General features: G+C 48.4%; 1 protein-coding gene across 34 annotated transcripts in view; it reads left to right on the forward strand.

Moving 5' to 3' along the window:
• Positions 1-17,597, forward strand: part of Cacna1a (calcium channel, voltage-dependent, P/Q type, alpha 1A subunit) — a 301,621-nt gene that overhangs the window by 124,200 nt on the left and 159,824 nt on the right. The gene's annotated exons all lie outside the window — the stretch shown is intronic.

Here is a 17,597-nt window from a genome sequence, read left to right on the forward strand (position 1 = left end):
CGACTGCATCATATTCTTTAGTGTGTTTTTCCCAAGGATATCAAGCAGTGGTTAGTTTCATGGCATGTGTGGTCAGGCTGGACTTGGAGACCTGTGCCCAGTGTTCGTTAGCACACTCTGTCTCCTACCTACCACCTCTGTGTCTTCACCCTTCATAGCAGAGAGTGCTGTTGAATAGAATTGAAACAATGGCCTGTTGTAGCTGGCAGCTTCTACAGTGCATCGTGGATATGGCCATGTATACCTCCCTATAACCCAGGAGGGCAGAAGATGCTGCTATTCCCAACCCACTGGCCAAGACAGAGAAGCACCCTCCATCTGCTGAGCAGTGAGGCTGGCATTTAAACCTACAAACCAAGGGCCTGAGAACTCCTTTGCTTGGTGATGTAGTAACTGTTCATGGTGCTGGCCATTGAGGATTATTGGCTGCATGGACTATGGTTTGGACTTTGGCAGGTTGTGCTTGTGTTTTTAAGGGAGTTTCTGATGTGAATGCAAGGAATGAGCTGTGGCTGACAAGCAAATGTATATACACTTCCCATCTCAACACATGGTTCTGAACTAGGAATGACTTCTACCTAATAGCAGTTTGTTGCTCATTGAAGGTCAAAGCTGGTGTTTTCTGATTGGCAGTTTTGTCTCCCCTGGTTATCGACAGCCTAGAGCCCTCTCTGTATTGTAGCTCTTTACTGTCAAGCTGCAGTTTGTCCAAACTCTGTGTCTATTCACCATAAATCACAGAAGGCAAATGAACATGGGGATGCTGGGAGCGTTTGTGGGCTGGAAAGGACTTGGATCTTGTCCTCCTCTGTTCGTATCCCAGGGGGTGAGGCTGTGGTAGAGGTCTTGCCTTCCATGAAGCCCTGGATTTGATTTCCATCACTGCAAGATGGACGCAAGTGTGTGTTGACTAGAAGTCAGTCACAGCAGCTGGGAAATGTGAGCTTGTGCTTAGAAACAAGTGGAGATGGGCTTGGGGTTCTTTCACTCTGTTGTTGGGATAAAAAACTATCTGACTGAAAGCAACTAGAAGAGAAATGGATTTATTCTGCAGTACTTCCAGGACATAGCTATCACTGAGGGACATCAAAGCAGGAACTCGAAGCAGAAACCATGAAGGAACACTGCTTGCAGGCTTGCTCAGTCTCTGGTGCATGTTCAGCTAGCTCTTTCTTACAGTGTACGACCACCTGCCTGGGGAATGAAGCCACCCTACTACATCAGTTAACAATCAACAGTGCTGCATTGAACGCCTACAAGCCAGTGCAGTCTAGGCAGACCTCAGTTGAGAGGTGACTCTGGGCTGTGTAAAGTTGGAACAGCTAACCAGGACAGTTACTATGTAGCCAACCTTGGTAGAGACTCCAAGGACTCCTTTTAGACCCCAGAGTGCACCTGGAAGTCTTGTAATGACTGGTGGGGGGGCTCTCTCTGCCCTTCTCCTGTTCTTCTCTGGGTCACTCAGATGCTCAGTCCTGAGACCCCTCCTCCCTGGACACCCTCTTCACCTCTCTTTCCTATGGGCATGTTGTTGTTCCCAGTGGCTCTCCAGGTTTTGCTGCCACCCCAGATCTTGTTGCTTTTGCCGCATGTCTCACATCCTGAGTACTTTCTTCATCACAATAACAAAATGCCTGACATAACTCACCTCAAGGAGGAAGGTTTTATTTTGGCTGACGGGATCAGAGACTTCATCCCAAGGTAGTGCTCTGTGCTCTTGGACAGCACAGTGCACTGGCAGGTGCTTGTGTGGAGGCTCCTCTACACTCTCTGTAGCCTGGAAAAGACAGGCAGATGGGGGACTGCAAGGTGGTCCTAGAGACCCACTTTTCCCAGACAGGTCCCATCTCTCAATAATGCCAGCACAGTAAGACTCCATCAAGGGGTGAGTCTGTTGATTAGGCCAGAGTCGGCATCTGGTTGTCACTGGAGATGTGCCTGTTTTTTCTCCTATTCGTTTGTGTGTGCATCTGTGTGTAGGTGTAAGACTGTGTTTGTGTGTGTGAATGTCTATGTTACCAGTGTATATGATAAGGGTATGTAGGTGTGCATGTACAGGTGTGTGTGGATATGAGTGGGTATATGTTTTGGTGTGTGTAGGTGTGAGTGTGTACATTGAATGTGTGAGGGCATGTAGGTGTGTGGTGCAAGTGTATGTGTGTGTACATTTGGTGTTTTGTTTTGTTGAGACAGGGTTTCTCTGTGTAGCTCTGGCTGTCCTGGAACTCACCCTGTAGACCAGGTTGGCCTCAAACTCAGACATCTGCCTCCCTAGTGCTGGGATTAAAGGCATACACCACCACAGACTGGTACAAGTGCATATATTTGTAAACATGCATGTCGATGTGTGTAGGTGTGTGTCTGTATTGTGAGGATGTATAGGAGAGTGTGTGTGGATGTATATATGTAGGTATGTGTGTAGGTGTAAATGTGTATAGTTCGAGTGTGTTTAGGTGTGGCTGTATGTTTCTGCACCTGTGTGCACAGGGCTGTGAGGCCAAGGTTCAGCCTTGGGCCTGGTTCTTTAAGCATAACTCACCTTGTGTTCTGAGAGGATCTCTCTGGCCTAGCTAATCAAGTAGTTTAAGCTAGCTGGCCAGAGAGTCCCAGGCAACCTCTTGCAAAAATGTTTTTTAAAGAGGCAGTTTTTCTTTGTCCCAGGCTAGCTCCCAAATGATAGAGATAGAGACTATAAGATTTATTTGATAAGCTTTATAACACAATAACTGGGTAGCTAATAATATATTCTAATACTCTAGAATACTCTGGCTACCTCCCAGCCTAAATCCCCATTTTAATATTGGTCTGCCTCTCTGGGCTTCGGGTGTTTCTCCATTTTGTCTCTCTGGACTCCTTACTCGTGACAAATCCTCTCTTCCTCTTCTCTCTCCCCTTCCTCTGGCTGGCAGCAGCCATATTCTTTCTTCTGCCAGGCATTGTCTGATCAGCTTTTATTGACAAGTCAGAACAATGTTTACACAATCTTGAAACAGGAAATACTTGGACTAAGACGACAATGCTCTGTCTGGATTGCAACGAGATATCAGGACAGAGAAACCAGCATTTGATTAATACAAGGATAATCTTTACACAGTGCACAATAACATTATGCCTACATCCTCCTGGCTCCATCTCCCTGGCACTGGGATTGCAACCACATCCAGATTTTATGTGGGTTGTGGGGATCTGACCTCAGGTCTTTGTTTGTGCAGCAAGCACTTTACTTACTAGACGTCCACCCGTCCTCCTGTATGTGTCGTAATGGACCTAATCCCAGAGCTGCCCACCTATGCTAGCTGGCTGGGCTCATCCCCCTGAGATCTGGAACCAAACCACCATCACTGCCACATTACCTTTGTTTCAAGGCCCTGTCTCTCCTTAGAGGAATTCTCCCATCTGAGCCTGTGTCTGGTGTGACTGATGTGTTGCAGGGTCTTGGGTGGGATCTCAGAGTTCTTGGGTTTGCGGAGGGCAAGCTGTTCTTCATGTTAAGGCTTGTGGCTTGGGCCCTTGGCAGGCTCTTGATACTTGACATAGAATCAGATACTTTTCCCTTCTGTTGCTAGGAAACTCATCTTTAAACAACCCAGTGGTCCAGGTGTGTTAATAAAAATGTATAGCAGGGACTGGGGAGATGCTTGGTGGTTAAAAGCACTTGCTGTCTACAGGGGACTTGTGTTTGGTTCTCCACATCCGTACCAGATGAGTGTTGTTATCCACTCCCAATTTTGCCACAGGGTGATTTGTGTCTGTGTGTATCTGTGTATATATGTTGTTTGTATTTGTGTGTGTGTTTGTGTGGTCTGTATGTATATGTGTATGTATACATGTGTTTGTATGTGTGATGTGCGTGTGTGTTTATACATGTTTATGTGTAGGGTGTGTGGTTTATGTGTGGTGAACAGTGTGGGTGAATGCATCTTTGGTCTGTAGTCTTTGACTCTGTGAGCATGTGTGTGTGCACATGTTTTGCTAATCTGTATTTCTTTCTGATTTGGGGACCTCCCTACTGCCCAGCCTCAGATGCTTCTCCTCCTACTCCCTGTACCTGCCTCGTTCTCATTTTCTTTCCCATCTGTACAGCCCACCTCCCTATTTTTCTTGCTTGTTTATCTGATCAGCATGCTTCCTTGTTGTCTGGTAACTTTTCTTAACTCAGGTCCAGTGCTCCCATCCCATCCCTGGGTCTTGCTGGGGCTCTGTCTGCTGAGCTGTGCAGGAGAAACCCCGCAGAGCCAGCCCTCTACCCTGTCAGCAGTGGTGATTCAGTGCTAAATTCTGCCTTGGAGAGAGAGGGACTTGGGGATGGATTGGGCACTGAGACAAGTGGTGGCTTTAATGAGCTTTTGCTGATTAGCTGGCTGTCTTCCATTCCTGAGAGGCCTGCAGTGTTCAGTCAGCAACTGGGTCTTGTGGACAGTCAGGGCTTTTTGCCTTTGTCTTGTGTGAGGTTTGGTGGGAAGTATCTTAACCATAGATTTGTTGGCTTTGGGGGCATTTATTGAAATTCTGAGGATTAAAACAAAAACATGCAGGATGGACATTTAAGAAATGTGAATGAAAAAAGGGAAAGAAAGAGAATTCTCTTTTTGGGATAATGGTGGCGCATGCCTTTACCCCCAGCATGCAGGAGGCAGAGGCAGACAGATCTCTGAGTTGGAGGCCAGCCTGGTCTATAGAGTGAGTTCCAGGACAATCAGGACTACACAGAGAAACCCTGCCTCATGAAAAGAAAGAAAAAAGGAAAAAAAAAAGAAAGAAAGAAGTATGGAATGAGGTTATGTATGTTCTGAGATGATGGAGTTCTTACTGTGATGTTCAGGGAAACAAATGATATAAACAGATGATGGGTGGATGTATGTATGTATGTGTGTGTGTATGTGCGTATGGATGGATGGATGGGTGGATGATGGATGGATGATTAATGAATGTATCCATGCATGGATGGGTGGGTGGGTGGGTAGGTGGGTGGATGGATGCATGGAATGGGTAGGTGGGTGGATGCATAGATGGATGGCAACAGATGGCAGATGGAGGATAGATGGATAATAGATGGATAGAAGATAGGTTGTTAGAAAGATAAATGATGGATATAGATGGTAACATATGAGATAGACAAAAGCAGGTAGTTGGGCAGGTGTGTATGTCTGCATGTGTGCACATGCATGTATGTGTTCACATGTGTCTCTGTGTGCATGCATTTGCGACACATGCAGTGTGCATACACATGTCTCTGTGTATATGTGGAGGCCAGCAGTTGATGCCCAATATTCCCCCCCCCAAGTGTCTGCACCTCTATTTTAATGAGACAAGGCCTCTCACAGAACCTAGCGCTCACTGGCCCACCAGCACTGGGGTCACAGGCACACACTGCCACACCTAGCTTTTTATGAGGGTGCTGGGGATCCAAACTCAGATCCCCAGGCCTGTGCAGCAAGCATTCTACCCACTGACCATCTCCCTAGCCCCTAGGTAAGTTATTAGATAAATAGATAAATGATTGAGTTGCAGATCTGATGATAGACACATGATTGATAGACTAATGGAACAGTAGGGCATTGCATAATAGATGACAGTCTGGTGACCTAGCATGGTCACATGGTCACCTCAGCTGGGACCACATGGCAGGAAGAGAACTGAATGCCCCATGTTATCCTCTGACCTACACATGCATGCACACACATGCATGTGCACACACTTATACACATGTATGCATGCACACACTAGTGCACACATACAAAGTGAATAAACAAATAGATAAGGTTTTTTGGGTTTTTTTTTTGGTTGTTTTTTTTTGTTTTTTTTTTTTTGTTTTTTGGTTTTTTTTTTGATTTTTTTTTTTTGTAAGACAAGACTACGTACAGACTTTAGCAGATAAGAGATAAAGCAGCCAGGCGTGGTGGCGCACGCCTTTGATCCTAGCATTCGGGAGGGAGAGGCAGGTGGATTTCTGAGTTCGAGGCCAGCCTGGTCTACAAAGTGAGTTCCAGGACAGCCAGGGCTATACAGAGAAACCCTGTCTCGAAAAACCAAAAGAAAAAAGAAACAACAACAACAACAACAAAAAAGAGATAAAGCAGTGTTTGGTAGTCACAGGCCTAGTGGCAAACCTCATATAGTAGATGGTCAGTGAAACAAGTAATTATGTATTTGTAATGTGGTAATACATTTGACAATCGATTATTCTAGAATACACTTCAGGAGATGGGTGCCATTCTCTGATGGAAATAGATCATCCAGAGTGCTGGGCTCAGTTTCAATGTGGCTTTATGCAAGTTACTTATTCTCAGTGAGTCACAGCATGTGGGACCGTGGCTCGGGGCTCATGTACCAACTTAGAAATCACCAGTGAGGGGCTGGGAGCTTGGCTCTGTGAGAGGCAGATGGATCATTTGCCAGTCATCAGCAAGGCCCTGGGTTTTGTCCCCAGTGCTTGGGAGCATGTGTAAGATCGTGGGTTCTGTCCATGGTGCTGCAAACAAAAAAAAAATCAGAAAGAAAGAAAACTCATAGAGAATTCCAACTCCTTTATTCTTTTTGCGTCTACTTAAGGAATAGATCTATAGGCATCAAAGGAGTGGGACCAAGTCATAAACCTCTAATGTTGATTCCTTTTGTTCAGTTGAGGAAACACATAGTGAGCCCACTCCTTCTTTTCACGTTTGTTGTGGCTGCCCTGAGACACCTGCACATATAAACAGCATCTTGAAACCAACAACAAATAGCCATCATGCTGAAGTACAAGTTGCTTTCTGTGTGTGTGATTTTTATCTGCAATTATTTCTGTCCAATCAGAGTGCCACATGGCTTCCATGCTGTACAATAAATGCTATGAACCCTTCTTGATCCACGCCAACTGATAAGAGCATTGATCTTTCCAAGTGGTGGGCTGTGATGAGATTTATTGATATTTGTGTATTTGTGCTCAGTTCTTGTAGAGTAGTGTCAATGTTGGCCCAGGATGTGGCCACCCTAGTTATGCCTGTAATCTCCAAGTGCCTTCTGTGTGCCAGGCATTACATTAACAGTTTTGTGCCCAGTGTTGCCTTTTGGCCTCCCAAGCCTTTCACAGAGAGATGTGTCAGAGAGAGGAAGCTGCTTGTAACAGTCCCTGCAGCTCCTTGGGACTTCAGTCACTGCTAGGAAGCCATCCTGAGCCAGTGTCACATGAGCCCAAGTTAGGCTCTGACTCAGATCTGTGTTTAACCCAATAGCCCTGTGAACGGGTTGCACGTTTCTTTTCTGTTGTTTGTTGGGGTGGTACCAGGGTTTCGTGTATCCTACACAGACATTCTACCACTGAGCTACATCCCAACCCTACTTTACTTTGGGATCGCCTCATTTGGTCTTGAGCTCTGGTAGTCAAGGCTAGAGTTGAACTTGCATTTCTCCTCCCAGAAGCCTATGGCCCATGCCTGGTATTAGCTACAGAGTTGATGCTAAAAAATCTCAGGTGGTGTCAGTATAGCCTGTCTATGTGTGAACTGTTAAGTTTTCCCCATTTCACAGGTAGAGAAACTGATGCTGTCCAGTCACCACCCGACAGTGGTGGATTTAAACCAAGGCAGCTTGCTCCATTCTGAGTCTTACATGCTTTCCTCCAAAGTCAAAGGGTTCACAGATGTCAGCTTGAAGCAGAGCGCTCTGGAAGAGGAAGTCCAGGGATTCTTTTATGTATTTGCCGTATTTGGGTTGCATAGAGACGAGGGAGTAAATGGACAAATGATATTACAGAGGGGCTAATGAGAGGCTTCCAGCAGGGGACAGTGCGTCCTGACAAACCTGATGACCTGGGTTCCATCCTCAGGACTCCTGTGGGGGAAAGAAAGAACAAATTCCTGCAGATTGTCCTCTGACCTCCATAGATGCACCATCGTACACTGTGCCTCACCCCCATTACACACTAACTATAATAAATTTTTAAAATATATTTTACTAGAAATGAAAGGTTGGTGTGAGCCAGGGGTGAAAACATGGGCTTTAATGTCATGGGAGAGGGCGGTGATGACTGTGGGCCTTGCCCTCACTCTGGGTCTTTGTTTTATTATGAGAAGAAGTGTAATATAGTGTCTACCTTCTCGAGCTGTGGCAGGAATCAGAAGAATTCAGGAAATGGCACATGGCATTGAATCAAGTCCCTGGGCCTTCATGAGTGAGCACTGGAGGATTGTAAGGGGAACTCTGCACAGTGGGTGGCAAAGCTCTGCATGCCTTATTCAAACCACAGGAGTTTGGGCAGCCTTCCTTTTCCATGTGCCACTTTGTAAGGCGAGGGCCTTACTGTGAATATTTGTCAGTCCAGCTCCCAGGAAGCTGAGACAGGAGGAACCTGACTTTGACACCAGGATAGGTCATACCCAGGCAAGCTACCGTCTTGCTGACCATAACACTTCCATGTCCTTCATCTACATCTCTCCAGCATCATACAGTCTGGACAGCCCATGTGCCTGATGCCTAACCATTCACAGGACTAGCTCATGAACTGAATAGTATGCGCACATGCTCCTCCTGCCCAGGGAGGGGACTGGGACTTTAACAGAACAAGAACTACTTCCCAAACTAATCCTGGCTGTGGGGTTTTCTTGCCAAAGTGTCAGGTTAACTGATAGGGAAAGCTGGAAGAAGCCGTTTCAGCACGCTGGACAGCACCATGGCTTCTGCCTAGGGAGGACCTGACAGGGGCTGGTGACCTTGCTCAGCCTTGAGCTGGCTTGCCCATCTCCTCTGTGGGACTGGAGAAGACGTTGTTGTCTGTCTGTCTACAGGGCTGGGGCTTTCCTCCTGAACTTCTGTGTTAAATGCCAGTATGCCTCACTTGGAGCATCTGGCCAGTGTCCCTGCGGTTTGCCGGCAGTGATTTCTCTCCTCTCCCCAGGGCAGGGAGGCAGCTGAGGCAGACACAGGAAATAGTGGAACAGGAAGGAAGAGGGGTTGTTGACTGGGCAAGGTTGCCATGCCAGGGACTCTGTGCACTGTCACAGTCAGAGGTGCTGGGAAGCTGGTGACCTTCTCTCGTTGTGGGAAGGATCTAGTCCTGACTCAGAGACAGAAGGCGCTCACCTGGGGGCAGGGCTGTGGTTCCAAGGCCTATCTGAGGTTGGGAGAGGTCTAGGAAATGAAAATCACCGTCATCTCTTTCTCCTCCCTCCTCCCTTCCCTCTTCCTCCCCATCTTCCTCATCTTTCTTTTCCCTTTTTCCTCTTCCTCCTCTCTCCCCCCTCCTCCCCTTCCTTCTCTTCCTCTCCTCTCACCTCTTTCTTCTCCTCCACTCCCTCCCATCCTCCATCTCTAGGCGTGTAACCCACTGTGTGGACTCTTGGAGACATGTAAGCTGCATAGAGCCACTACATTGTTTTTTCACATTCCCCCTTGGTTTCACAGCCCCCCTTGGTAGCACAGGCTGGCCTCTAGATTGTGATCTTCCTTCCTTCTCCTCTGGAGCAGCTGAGACAAAAGGTGGACAACACCCTGTGAGCTTTCTCCTTCTTTAGCCAAGCTAGGCATGGAACCTGGGATGCCAGGCATACAGCCACGCCTCAGTCCCAGATGCACATCACCCTGGGAAGCTTGGGCTCTATCTGCACTGTCTCCTTTGGAAGACACAGGTGTGAGTTATTTGTTGTCGTGACTGGAAGCATCTTTAAAGACTAAGCCTTAGTACATAATATTCTGACAGCAAAAGCCCACAGGACGCTCCCCCACCCCAGTTCCTGCTCCAGGTTATGGCTGATGTTTGTGATGAGTTGAGTTATTACAAGCAGAAAGCCAAATATGGGGTTTTAGATTTGAGGGGCTGGGTGTGTGTGGCAGTAGAGTGTCTGCCTAGATTCCCCAGCGAGGGGCAATGGTAGAGCTACTGCCTAGAATTCCTAGTGAGGGCTGTGCTGTGGCTCAGTGGTAGGATTTTTTTTTTTTTGGTCTATCAAGTATAAGACTTTAGGTTTCATCTCAAGAAGGTGAAAGAAAATAAAAACAAAATCTGAGCTAGGTGTGATTATTACACTTATAATCTCGGCACTTGGGAGGCTTAGGTATGAAGATCATGGGTGTTCACACACAAACATTTATAGTAACACTGGAGCACGCAGATATGACACCTGCTGAAATGAGACTGGATGTCAAAGTCACACGTGTGCCCCTGTCGTGCCTGTCTCCCCACTGCATAAGGATCAAAACAGGGGAGAGAAGCTAAGATGTTCTTTGAGCCTCACAGATTGGCAGTGGGCATGACCTGGGGTTTAAATGGGCAGCTTTGGCAGCCACATTCTTTCTCCTTGTGCTCAATAAGTAGAGGAAAAGTTGCTGTTTGGCATCTGACCGGACATAGGAGTGAAGACCTGTATCCCAGACATCAGTTGCCTGCCCTGGCCTGCAACAGCAGCCATCAGGCGCAGAACTATCCAGGACAGCTCAGCTGAATACGGACAGCTGGCTCTGTGCAGGGACTTTTGGGCTTGATGTGGCCCCCCCAGCTTGACAGTTCTCCTAAGCTTAGGGTCATCTGGGGACTGTGGACAGAGTCCAAGCAAATAGAAATCAGGTTGGGCCAGCCCCCACCCAAGGCCCTCAGTGCAGACTTGGTTTGTGTTTTCTGGGAGTCTGTCTCTAGCAAGAGACTGGTTTTCCTCTTTTCCCCTCTTCTCCTCCTCTTCTCTCTTTCTTTTTTGGTGCAGATCTCATATAGCCCAGGCTGGCCTTGAACTAGTTACAAAGTCAAAGGTGACCATGAATCCCCAATTCTGGAACGCCAGGCATGTGGCAATATGCTCAAATTACTTGCCTGCTTGATAGACTGACAGAAGTCACTCTTCACAGCTTTAGCTAAACAGACATTCTCCTGCCTCAGTCTCCTGTTTGCTGAGGTCAGCGTGTGTGCTACCATGCCTAGTTTGACCATCGCATATATTCACAGATTCAGTGATCCAAGCTTACACAGAGGTTGACGAAGCTGAGCCTGAACTAAGTTGTCATCTAACACGCCATTTTTTTGTGTGACAAGGGAGACATTTCTCATCCCTTCTCCTGGCAATTTTGAACTGTGCTGACCTTCACTGTGGCCCAGGTGCAGAGCAGAGCTCCAAAGGCATTCTCAGATCAGGTGGAATGTCCCTGACAGCAGCCCTGTGTGGCTTCACTGTCCCTGTCTGGCCTGACTAGACTGACCTCCATTAGATTTCACACCTAAGAGAGAAGTGTGCTACTCCCTTCCTTGTGATACTCCCTTCCTTGAGCTACTCCTCTCCTTGTGATACTCCCTTCCTTCTGCTACTCCCTTCCTTGTGCTGTTCCCCTCCTTGTGTTACTCTCTTCCTTGTGCTGTTCCCATCCTTGTGCTACTCTCTTCCTTGTGATACTCCCATCCTTGTGATACTCCTTTCCTTGTGATACTCCCTTCCTTGTGATACTCTCCTCCTTCTTGTTTTCTTGTCGTTCCCTTCCCAGCATCTCCAATCTTCTCTGCCTCTCCAGGCCCTCCACTGGCTTTCTACTACACCTCAGTTGGGGAACCCAGGATCTCTTGCATATGCTTGGCAGGCTCTAGGAATGGAAGCCCAGGGCCTTGCAGGCACCATGTTTCCAGCCTCGAGGCCTTACTCTGTCCTTATTCCCGACCCCCTCTATTTTGTTAATTTCGTCTCCCTACATGGCATGTACTCCTCTTTGGCTTGGAGTCCAACCCTGGCCCACCTGCCTAGACCTGCCTAGATCCACCACTAGACCCATTCTGCCCTTAACTTTCACTTTGTTACCTAACAACCTCATGAGGAAGCCTGAGAGCTCAGCCCACCTCCCACTCTTTCCTTCCTAAGACTGTTGTATACATAGCCAGTAGAGGGCACTAGTGAGCACCAGGGTTATAATGGCCCAAGTGGTCCCCATGCAGTCCCCAGGCCCAGGCCCTCAGCACTCCTGCTCCCCCCCCCACCCCCAATCTCCTTGTCTTCATCTCCTGTCACTCTCCTTGGTCACTGAGATCCAGTCACAGCTGTCAGCTCCCCCTGCCTTTGGGCCTTTGCTCTGAACCATCACTGCCCAACTCTGTTCACCCCACCCCTGATGAGCGTCTGTCAGACCATATTTTGTGTATGTGCCTGTGTTGGGGGGAATGGTGACTGTATGTGGGCCACCGTTGATGTGAGGTGTCTTTTCAGTTGCTCCTCACTGTGTTTTTTGAGACAGGGTCCCTCACTGGAGCCAGTGTGGGGTCGCAGCTGTGCACCTCTGAGCCTGGCTTTTCACATTCATTCTGGGCATCAGAGTCAGGCCTTCATGCTTGTGTGGTAACCACACAGTGGCAGAGTTGTCTCTCCAGCCTCTATATTTATCTTTTCTCTTGGCCATTCACCTCCTTCAGAATGTCAACCTGGGAAAGGCAGGGACTTTCATGTGATTCAGGAATGTGTCTCAGAGCCCAGAGCCCAGCCTAGCAAAGCAGATGCTAAAAAAAAAAAACCAAAAACAAAAAACAAAAAAAACAAAAAAACAAAAAAAAAAACCAAAAACAACAAAAAAAAACAAAACCAAAAAACTCTCAGCATGGATGCTTAAAACAAACTACTGCAGAAGCATCAACCTTGCAGGCAACAGCCCAGCCCTGCCGCACCCCTGTGCCTCTACACAACCACCTCATTATTCTTCCTTTTGAAAAAAAATAGTTGTAGTAAAATACACACAACAGCTCAGGGTGTGATTCATCTGGCATGCAGGAGGCCCTGGGTTTCATCCCCAGCACTGCATAAATCAGGCGTGGTGGCTTGCTCCTGCGATCCCCTGCAAGGAGGAGCAGAAAGGCAAAAAGGTCAGGGGTTGAAAGTCCCCAGCACTTGGGAGGCAGGGGCAGGCAGATTACTGAGTTCAAGGCCAGCCTGGTCTACAGAGTGAGTTCCAGGATAGCCAGGGCTATACAGAGAAACCCAGCACTTGGGAGGCAGGGGCAGGCAGATTTCTGAGTTCAAGGCCAGCCTGGTCTACAGAGTGAGTTCCAGGATAGCCAGGGCTATACAGAGAAACCCTGTCTCGAAAAAGAAAGAAAGGAAGGAAGGAAGGAAGGAAGGAAGGAAGGAAGGAAGGAAGGAAGGAAGGAAGGAAGGTAGGTAGGAAGGTAGGTAGGTCATCCTTGGTTTGATTTCTAGGCCAGCCTGAGCTGCATGAGACCCTGTCTTTTAAAAAAAAAATCAACCCCTCACAGAGTGTGAGCTTTCCCATCCCCACCACTTCACAGTGTGTTTTGGGGGAAGTTCCCACCCTCATCTCCACAGCCTTGTTGGTACAGTTCCAAACCAGGTCTCTACTACACAGTGAACCCATTCCCTCTCAATCCCCTAGACATTTCAAACCACCTTGATGTTCTGATCTTTGGGACTGTGTCAGCTGTGAAGACTTGGTGGGTGCAGGGACACCATGCTTCTGTGGGGGCCAGGAACTGCCCCTTCTAAGGCTAGGAGCCACCTTTCTCACTACACTACTGCTGGGAGCATGGGTACCCCAGGATTTGAGCCTCTGATTCTGATTCCTTGGGTGGTTCGTCCAGGGGAAGAATGTGAACCACGGTGTTTCCTTCCTAAAAAGTGAGACAGTTCAGTGGATAAAATGCTTGCCATGAGAGAGGGGGAGACAGTGGGAGTTATCCAGAGCTAATATAAAAGCTGTGTGGGTGCGACCACCTGCCTGTAACTTTGGGAGAGGGGTTAAAGGGGGAATCCCTAGGAGATGTTGGCTGGAGCTCTGGGTTCAATCAAAGGCCGATGTCTCAGTGAAGCAGGTGGAACAGTTGAGGAATAGACACAACTTTAACTGTGGGCTCTGTTCAGGGTCATCGGCTAAAGCTTTCCTCAGACACTTTTTGACTAGCACACTGATTTCAGTATGGCGTGCCTGTCATGCATATGGCATTATGGTGAGTCGGCTCTTTGCTGCTGCATCTTACCCAACTCCCTTTCCACTTTCCTGACAGCACCCCTTTCTCTCATGTCTATTTCCTCCTCCTCTGAGTCCATATCTGAGAGAAAACAGCCCTCACTCGACTTTCTAAGGCTGGTGTCTTTCCTGAATGGGATTATCTCCAGTTCTATCCAGTTTCGTGCCAGTGACATACTTTTGTTCTTTATGGCTAAATAACACTTCTGTGCGTAGAGGTCACAATTCCTTTGCCCATCTATTGATAGGGATCTAATCTGGTTTCATAGCTTGCCTATTTGTAACAGTGTGGCAATGAACGTGGTTTTTCGAGTGACTCTGGGCTTTGCTGACCTAGAGTCCTTTGATATAGACACTTAGAAGTGCTATACCCTAGTCATGTGCATGCGCATGTGTGTGTGCATGTGTTGCCCTGGCTAACCTTAATCTCTCCATGTAGCCCAGGCTGGCCTTAAACTTGTGACTCTTCTGCCTCAGATGCGATCACAGGATTGTGATATCTACCTGGCTTCCACCCTGACCTCCATGGTGGCTAATGGGGGGGGAGGAGGCAGAGTGGCATGGGGAGGGGGGGTTGCTCTCTCACCTGCCACGATGAGGCTTCCCCTCTGCCTCACTCCAGCATTTGTTCTTGGTTTTCTTTTTCCCTGGTGGTGTTTGTTTTCTGGCTGTGGACTTTTGACTTGCTTTTCTCTGATGGCCAAGGATATGGAACACTGTGCGCATTCATTGGCCATTTGTGGGTGTGCGTTCTTTAAACACGGAGGAGGGAGATGTGAGACAGTCCTCCCTCCCTTCTGGTGCCTCCAAAAGCACTCCTTGCCTTAAGAAGTGAAGTGGCTGGGGGCAGGGAGGCTCCTGATGTATCTGAGACAATATTCCAAATGTGAGGAGCTGGAGAAGCCAGGACAGGTGCCCTGGGGACCAGGAGGGGGGGAATTAATTTTAGAGTGGAGGAGTCTGAAAAAGAGATGGATATGAGTGGGGGAGGGAGAGACTGAGGCTGCAGGGGCTCCAGAAATGGCAGAAGTGCTGGGCAATGCCAAAGCGGGGGACCCTGGTAGGGGTGGGTTGTGAGTCTAAGATAGGAGCCCTGAGTCATGGTGACACTGAGTTAGCACTGAAGAGTGGGACTGAAAGCTCTGCTCTTGTCTCTGTGGACTGAGCAGGGATGATGAGGCACTGGACCCTGTGTATTCCCCTGTATGAGATGGGGATGATCCATGCAGAGGATTCTGGCTTTTCTCTCACTGGCTATAGGGCCTCTTTGAACCTCAGTTTTCTTTTCTGTAAAATGGGACCATGCTCTCTAGACTCCCAGTGTTCTCTTGTCAATGCCAGATGGTGCCCTGTGCCCCAGGGGGCTTGGACCCAGGACACCTGAGTGAATGTGCTTCCCTCTGCTGTGATGTTTGGGGGTGATTTCGTCAGATATAAAAATTCCTAGAATCTCAACTATTCAGGAGACTGGGGCAGACGGATTGCAAGTTCAAGGCCAGACTGAGCCAGAGAGAGACAGAGACAGAGAGACAGACCTTGTCTAAAAAGTAAAACTGGTGGCCATCAAGATGGCCCAATGGTAGTATAGGCACTTGTCACCAAGCCTCACAGGACAATGCCTGAGATCCCTATGGTGGAAGGAGAGAAATGACTCCCAAAAGCTGTCCTCTGACCTCCATGTACACACACTGTGGGAAGTACCTTTTGAACGTAAAAGAAAGATGCAAGCGTACGTAAAGGGGTTCGCGCAACCATAATGCTGGAAACTTGCCAGGGGAAAAGTGGCCATACTGTGAGCCCTGTGGAGTAGGAGTTGCTGGAGAGCTTGGAGCCCCTGCTAGAGTGAGCCACGATCATCACTCGACTATGGTGTTCTGGTCCTGTTTCTGCAACACTGTCACCTACGTGACAGTGTTGGTTTTTATGTCCTATTTGAGGGACCAACTGGTCAGACTCACCAAGAGCTAACCTTCCACCTTTAAAAAAAGAAATTAGGAATGAAAAGGGGGCTTTTCTCCCCATTCCCCTCTTCCTTCAGGACCACAGGACACACCTGCTGCTGCTGCTGCTGCTGCTGCTGCTGCTGCTGCTGCTGCTGCTGCTGCTGCTGCTGCTGCTCTGAGCATGTGGCCCTTGCTCACAGTTTTGTTTAGTGCATTTAGACAGATGTGAGCATCTTGCAGAGTGAATGTCCTGTCATAGTGATTAGACACTGGTGGCTGAGGTTGAACTGCTGTGTGGTAGAGCTGTGCTTGAACCCAGAGGCTAGGTCCTGTGTGTCACAGTCCCTTGAGTATACCTCATTCAGTCTTTCCAGCAGCTTCATAAGGGTGTTTCTTCATGGTGTCCATTTTATGCAGAACACGAGACTGAAAAGTTTAGCAACTTGTCGGAGATGTTACAGCCAAGAACTCTGGTATGAAAATTCGTCATATCCTTGGATCTTGTACCCAGCCATTGGTGGCTTCAGTGGGGAAGGTCTGGTGCGTGGTGCATAGGTTCCTGTGTATATGGGTTTATGGAATCCAGTGTCACCCCCCCCCCCAGTCACTCTCCACTTTATCCTTTGAGGCAGAATCTCTCTGAACTTGGAGCTCACTGTTTGGCTGTGCTGACTGGCTATAGAACCCCAGAGATCCTCAGGTGTCTTCCTTAGTCCTGGGGTCCAAGTCCAGCTTTTTCTATGCGTGCCAGGGATCTGAACCCCGTTCCTCATGTTTGCACTGCAGCTCCCCGCCCAGAAGGTGCCATTTGCTGAGGCTGTCCTTCAGAGTGTTTTCTCTGCTTCTGTGTGCAGATACTACACCCCAGGCCCCTGCGCTCTAGTGAGCATCAGGCCCTAATCAGGTAATGGGAGGTAGCTGCTTTAGTGAGGGAATTGCTGTGTCCCCTCAGGCACTACTGCATGTGTGCAAATGCAGCACAAAGTGTCTTTCTCCTGCAGGGAGCTTCAGGCAAATTATACTCTCTCCTAAATATTTGCCAAGGAAAAATAGCAAGTGGGAAAGAAATCCTGAGACCTGGGCAAGCTAGAAGTATCCTTTCCTTGGGCATCAAGTGGATGGAGATGTGGCTGTGGCTGTGGCTGGGCTCTGACCCAGTGCATGCATGGTTGCAGTCTGTGTCCCAGCTAACAGGACAGCGGCTCGGTGTGTACCTCTGTTTACTCGTTTGTCAAATCAAGAGAAAAACAGTGCCTGTTTCTCTCCCATTCCAAAGTCCCAGCTCCAGCTGTGTCTCCGCCTCTGGCCACACCTGTTTCCAGCTCCAATTCAGCGTCTCCCCTCCTACAGGTCAGCTGCCACTCTGACCCTGGTCCATCTTTTGTAGTGATGTCATAGCCTGGGGTGGGGACCATCAGCTGCATGGATGTGGTTTTGAACTGGTGGCCCTCGACTGGGAAGGACATTATAGGTCATGTGGAAGCGCCGCTGGCTTGTACTTATGAAAGGCTAACACCCCGGGGTAACAATGGCTAAGTTAGTGAGTACTTGCCTCAAAACCATGAGGGCTGAAGTTCCAATCTCCAGCACCCAGGTGAAAAGCTGGTAGAGCAAGGTGCAGCATACCTGTAATCCCGTGCCGGGTAGGGAGGGGCAGGAGGTTCCCCGGGTCTCGTTGGCTTAGCCATTCTCACCAAAATGGTGAGCTCCAGGTTCAGTGAGAGACCTTACCTCAGA

Source organism: Mus musculus, chromosome 8, assembly GCF_000001635.26.
Source record: "Mus musculus strain C57BL/6J chromosome 8, GRCm38.p6 C57BL/6J".
Classification (NCBI taxonomy): Eukaryota; Metazoa; Chordata; class Mammalia; order Rodentia; family Muridae; genus Mus; species Mus musculus.